Consider the following 6,136-nt stretch of genomic DNA (forward strand, 5'->3'; position numbering starts at 1 on the left):
CCTTCCTTTATATCTGACGTTTTTTGGTACTGAGTGGATACAGTTCTGGCTGTCTAGTCAAGATGGAGACAAAATATCTAAAGCATAGTGCCCCGTGTGAGGATCGAACTCACGACCTTTAGATTATGAGACTGACGCGCTACCTACTGCGCTAACGAGGCAAGCTTCTAGCAAGGATGTGCCAAACTTACTTACTGAAAGCAATTCAGTTCTTCTTTTTCCACATTGACAACGTCTTATGAGACCAACACTTCCCATATGGTCTAGCGGTTAGGATTCCTGGTTTTCACCCAGGCGGCCCGGGTTCGACTCCCGGTATGGGAATGCTGCTTTTTCTGTACTATCTCTGACATTCAAAGGCCGACAGTTGTTTGCATAAAAAAGCAGTTCAGGTAAAATTTGCACTTTGCAGCCAAAGTTGCAAAACGTTAGGGTCTTGGCACTTCATTTCAAACTCTTGCACAACACTTTTATAGGTTTCATAGCTCAAACTATTCTCAACTATCATTTTTTACTTCAAAATGTCGAGGAACTCAAAAACTCGTATGGCCTGTCCTTTGGCCTCCAATTTCCATTCTAATCTGTAGAATTTAACAACTGAATGGCAAATTTCTCAAGCTCCCCAGTCAAAAAAAAAGGAGTGAACTGTACCCTATCTGAGGGAAAACCTCATAATCATCAGAATAAGCCACTAGCTCCTAACTACTGTTCAAATGAGTCAAGTTTAAACTGTTGAAAGGAAAAAGTTTTTTAATCAAAGCAACACTCTTTTTTTTTTTTTTTTTTTTTTTTTTTTTTTTTTTTTTTTTTTACGCCTCTCATTTTTTCTGTGACTCTTTGGGTTATCCCATTTGACCAAGCAACCAGTATTCTTAGTTTACTGGTTCGATTCCTGCTATGGGATTGCCACTTTTTCTGTAATAAGTCACGCATTGAAATGTCGACACAAGCCATGCATACAGTCAGTCTAGCTTGGATTTGCTCTTTGCAGCAAAAAATGCTGACCACAATAGATTTTGGACATTCATTCCATTCTTTTGCTCAATACTCCATTTGAATTCATATCACAAATCATTTTTACTTTTGACTTTTAACTATTTGGTTTCAAAGGATCCAAAACCCCCTTCCTTTATATCTGACGTTTTTTGGTACTGAGTGGATACAGTTCTGGCTGTCTAGTCAAGATGGAGACAAAATATCTAAAGCATAGTGCCCCGTGTGAGGATCGAACTCACGACCTTCAGATTATGAGACTGACGCGCTACCTACTGCGCTAACGAGGCAAGCTTCTAGCAAGGATGTGCCAAACTTACTTACTGAAAGCAATTCAGTTCTTCTTTTTCCACATTGACAACTTCTTATGAGAACAACACTTCCCATATGGTCTAGCGGTTAGGATTCCTGGTTTTCACCCAGGCGGCCCGGGTTCGACTCCCGGTATGGGAATGCTGCTTTTTCTGTACTATCTCTGACATTCAAAGGCCGACAGTTGTTTGCATAAAAAAGCAGTTCAGGTAAAATTTGCACTTTGCAGCCAAAGTTGCAAAACGTTAGGGTCTTGGCACTTCATTTCCAACTCTTGCACAACACTTTTATAGGTTTCATAGCTCAAACTATTCTCAACTATCATTTTTTACTTCAAAATGTCGAGGAACTCAAAAACTCGTATGGCCTGTCCTTTGGCCTCCAATTTCCATTCTAATCTGTAGAATTTAACAACTGAATGGCAAATTTCTCAAGCTCCCCAGTCAAAAAAAAAGGAGTGAACTGTACCCTATCTGAGGGAAAACCTCATAATCATCAGAATAAGCCACTAGCTCCTAACTACTGTTCAAATGAGTCAAGTTTAAACTGTTGAAAGGAAAAAGTTTTTTATTCAAAGCAACACTCTTTTTTTTTTTTTTTTTTTTTTTTTTTTTACGCCTCTCATTTTTTCTGTGACTCTTTGGGTTATCCCATTTGACCAAGCAACCAGTATTCTTAGTTTACTGGTTCGATTCCTGCTATGGGATTGCCACTTTTTCTGTAATAAGTCACACATTGAAATGTCGACACAAGCCATGCATACAGTCAGTCTAGCTTGGATTTGCTCTTTGCAGCAAAAAATGCTGACCACAATAGATTTTGGACATTCATTCCATTCTTTTGCTCAATACTCCATTTGAATTCATATCACAAATCATTTTTACTTTTGACTTTTAACTATTTGGTTTCAAAGGATCCAAAACCCCCTTCCTTTATATCTGACGTTTTTTGGTACTGAGTGGATACAGTTCTGGCTGTCTAGTCAAGATGGAGACAAAATATCTAAAGCATAGTGCGCCGTGTGAGGATCGAACTCTCGACCTTCAGATTATGAGACTGACGCGCTACCTACTGCGCTAACGAGGCAAGCTTCTAGCAAGGATGTGCCAAACTTACTTACTGAAAGCAATTCAGTTCTTCTTATTCCACATTGACAACGTCTTATGAGAACAACACTTCCCATATGGTCTAGCGGTTAGGATTCCTGGTTTTCACCAAGGCGGCCCGGGTTCGACTCCCGGTATGGGAATGCTGCTTTTTCTGTACTATCTCTGACATTCAAAGGCCGACAGTTGTTTGCATAAAAAAGCAGTTCAGGTAAAATTTGCACTTTGCAGCCAAAGTTGCAAAACGTTAGGGTCTTGGCACTTCATTTCAAACTCTTGCACAACACTTTTATAGGTTTCATAGCTCAAACTATTCTCAACTATCATTTTTTACTTCAAAATGTCGAGGAACTCAAAAACTCGTATGGCCTGTCCTTTGGCCTCCATTTTCCATTCTAATCTGTAGAATTTAACAACTGAATGGCAAATTTCTCAAGCTCCCCAGTCAAAAAAAAAGGAGTGAACTGTACCCTATCTGAGGGAAAACCTCATAATCATCAGAATAAGCCACTAGCTCCTAACTACTGTTCAAATGAGTCAAGTTTAAACTGTTGAAAGGAAAAAGTTTTTTAATCAAAGCAACACTCTTTTTTTTTTTTTTTTTTTTTTTTTTTTTTTTTACGCCTCTCATTTTTTCTGTGACTCTTTGGGTTATCCCATTTGACCAAGCAACCAGTATTCTTAGTTTACTGGTTCGATTCCTGCTATGGGATTGCCACTTTTTCTGTAATAAGTCACGCATTGAAATGTCGACACAAGCCATGCATACAGTCAGTCTAGCTTGGATTTGCTCTTTGCAGCAAAAAATGCTGACCACAATAGATTTTGGACATTCATTCCATTCTTTTGCTCAATACTCCATTTGAATTCATATCACAAATCATTTTTACTTTTGACTTTTAACTATTTGGTTTCAAAGGATCCAAAACCCCCTTCCTTTATATCTGACGTTTTTTGGTACTGAGTGGATACAGTTCTGGCTGTCTAGTCAAGATGGAGACAAAATATCTAAAGCATAGTGCCCCGTGTGAGGATCGAACTCACGACCTTTAGATTATGAGACTGACGCGCTACCTACTGCGCTAACGAGGCAAGCTTCTAGCAAGGATGTGCCAAACTTACTTACTGAAAGCAATTCAGTTCTTCTTTTTCCACATTGACAACGTCTTATGAGACCAACACTTCCCATATGGTCTAGCGGTTAGGATTCCTGGTTTTCACCCAGGCGGCCCGGGTTCGACTCCCGGTATGGGAATGCTGCTTTTTCTGTACTATCTCTGACATTCAAAGGCCGACAGTTGTTTGCATAAAAAAGCAGTTCAGGTAAAATTTGCACTTTGCAGCCAAAGTTGCAAAACGTTAGGGTCTTGGCACTTCATTTCAAACTCTTGCACAACACTTTTATAGGTTTCATAGCTCAAACTATTCTCAACTATCATTTTTTACTTCAAAATGTCGAGGAACTCAAAAACTCGTATGGCCTGTCCTTTGGCCTCCAATTTCCATTCTAATCTGTAGAATTTAACAACTGAATGGCAAATTTCTCAAGCTCCCCAGTCAAAAAAAAAGGAGTGAACTGTACCCTATCTGAGGGAAAACCTCATAATCATCAGAATAAGCCACTAGCTCCTAACTACTGTTCAAATGAGTCAAGTTTAAACTGTTGAAAGGAAAAAGTTTTTTAATCAAAGCAACACTCTTTTTTTTTTTTTTTTTTTTTTTTTTTTTTTTTTTTTTTTTTTTACGCCTCTCATTTTTTCTGTGACTCTTTGGGTTATCCCATTTGACCAAGCAACCAGTATTCTTAGTTTACTGGTTCGATTCCTGCTATGGGATTGCCACTTTTTCTGTAATAAGTCACGCATTGAAATGTCGACACAAGCCATGCATACAGTCAGTCTAGCTTGGATTTGCTCTTTGCAGCAAAAAATGCTGACCACAATAGATTTTGGACATTCATTCCATTCTTTTGCTCAATACTCCATTTGAATTCATATCACAAATCATTTTTACTTTTGACTTTTAACTATTTGGTTTCAAAGGATCCAAAACCCCCTTCCTTTATATCTGACGTTTTTTGGTACTGAGTGGATACAGTTCTGGCTGTCTAGTCAAGATGGAGACAAAATATCTAAAGCATAGTGCCCCGTGTGAGGATCGAACTCACGACCTTCAGATTATGAGACTGACGCGCTACCTACTGCGCTAACGAGGCAAGCTTCTAGCAAGGATGTGCCAAACTTACTTACTGAAAGCAATTCAGTTCTTCTTTTTCCACATTGACAACTTCTTATGAGAACAACACTTCCCATATGGTCTAGCGGTTAGGATTCCTGGTTTTCACCCAGGCGGCCCGGGTTCGACTCCCGGTATGGGAATGCTGCTTTTTCTGTACTATCTCTGACATTCAAAGGCCGACAGTTGTTTGCATAAAAAAGCAGTTCAGGTAAAATTTGCACTTTGCAGCCAAAGTTGCAAAACGTTAGGGTCTTGGCACTTCATTTCCAACTCTTGCACAACACTTTTATAGGTTTCATAGCTCAAACTATTCTCAACTATCATTTTTTACTTCAAAATGTCGAGGAACTCAAAAACTCGTATGGCCTGTCCTTTGGCCTCCAATTTCCATTCTAATCTGTAGAATTTAACAACTGAATGGCAAATTTCTCAAGCTCCCCAGTCAAAAAAAAAGGAGTGAACTGTACCCTATCTGAGGGAAAACCTCATAATCATCAGAATAAGCCACTAGCTCCTAACTACTGTTCAAATGAGTCAAGTTTAAACTGTTGAAAGGAAAAAGTTTTTTATTCAAAGCAACACTCTTTTTTTTTTTTTTTTTTTTTTTTTTTTTACGCCTCTCATTTTTTCTGTGACTCTTTGGGTTATCCCATTTGACCAAGCAACCAGTATTCTTAGTTTACTGGTTCGATTCCTGCTATGGGATTGCCACTTTTTCTGTAATAAGTCACACATTGAAATGTCGACACAAGCCATGCATACAGTCAGTCTAGCTTGGATTTGCTCTTTGCAGCAAAAAATGCTGACCACAATAGATTTTGGACATTCATTCCATTCTTTTGCTCAATACTCCATTTGAATTCATATCACAAATCATTTTTACTTTTGACTTTTAACTATTTGGTTTCAAAGGATCCAAAACCCCCTTCCTTTATATCTGACGTTTTTTGGTACTGAGTGGATACAGTTCTGGCTGTCTAGTCAAGATGGAGACAAAATATCTAAAGCATAGTGCGCCGTGTGAGGATCGAACTCTCGACCTTCAGATTATGAGACTGACGCGCTACCTACTGCGCTAACGAGGCAAGCTTCTAGCAAGGATGTGCCAAACTTACTTACTGAAAGCAATTCAGTTCTTCTTATTCCACATTGACAACGTCTTATGAGAACAACACTTCCCATATGGTCTAGCGGTTAGGATTCCTGGTTTTCACCAAGGCGGCCCGGGTTCGACTCCCGGTATGGGAATGCTGCTTTTTCTGTACTATCTCTGACATTCAAAGGCCGACAGTTGTTTGCATAAAAAAGCAGTTCAGGTAAAATTTGCACTTTGCAGCCAAAGTTGCAAAACGTTAGGGTCTTGGCACTTCATTTCAAACTCTTGCACAACACTTTTATAGGTTTCATAGCTCAAACTATTCTCAACTATCATTTTTTACTTCAAAATGTCGAGGAACTCAAAAACTCGTATGGCCTGTCCTTTGGCC

At 39.0% G+C, this 6,136-nt stretch overlaps 2 non-coding genes across 2 annotated transcripts; both read right to left on the bottom strand.

Moving 5' to 3' along the window:
- Positions 1-1,210: 1,210 nt before the first annotated feature.
- Positions 1,211-1,283, bottom strand: TRNAM-CAU (transfer RNA methionine (anticodon CAU)). Its single transcript has one exon. It is a non-coding gene; the product is annotated as a tRNA-Met (tRNA).
- Positions 1,284-4,553: 3,270 nt separating this feature from the next.
- Positions 4,554-4,626, bottom strand: TRNAM-CAU (transfer RNA methionine (anticodon CAU)). The gene has a single exon. It is a non-coding gene; the product is annotated as a tRNA-Met (tRNA).
- Between the last annotated feature and the right edge of the window lie 1,510 nt (positions 4,627-6,136).

This window comes from Anomaloglossus baeobatrachus, chromosome 4 (genome assembly GCF_048569485.1).
Source record: "Anomaloglossus baeobatrachus isolate aAnoBae1 chromosome 4, aAnoBae1.hap1, whole genome shotgun sequence".
Classification (NCBI taxonomy): domain Eukaryota; kingdom Metazoa; phylum Chordata; class Amphibia; order Anura; family Aromobatidae; genus Anomaloglossus; species Anomaloglossus baeobatrachus.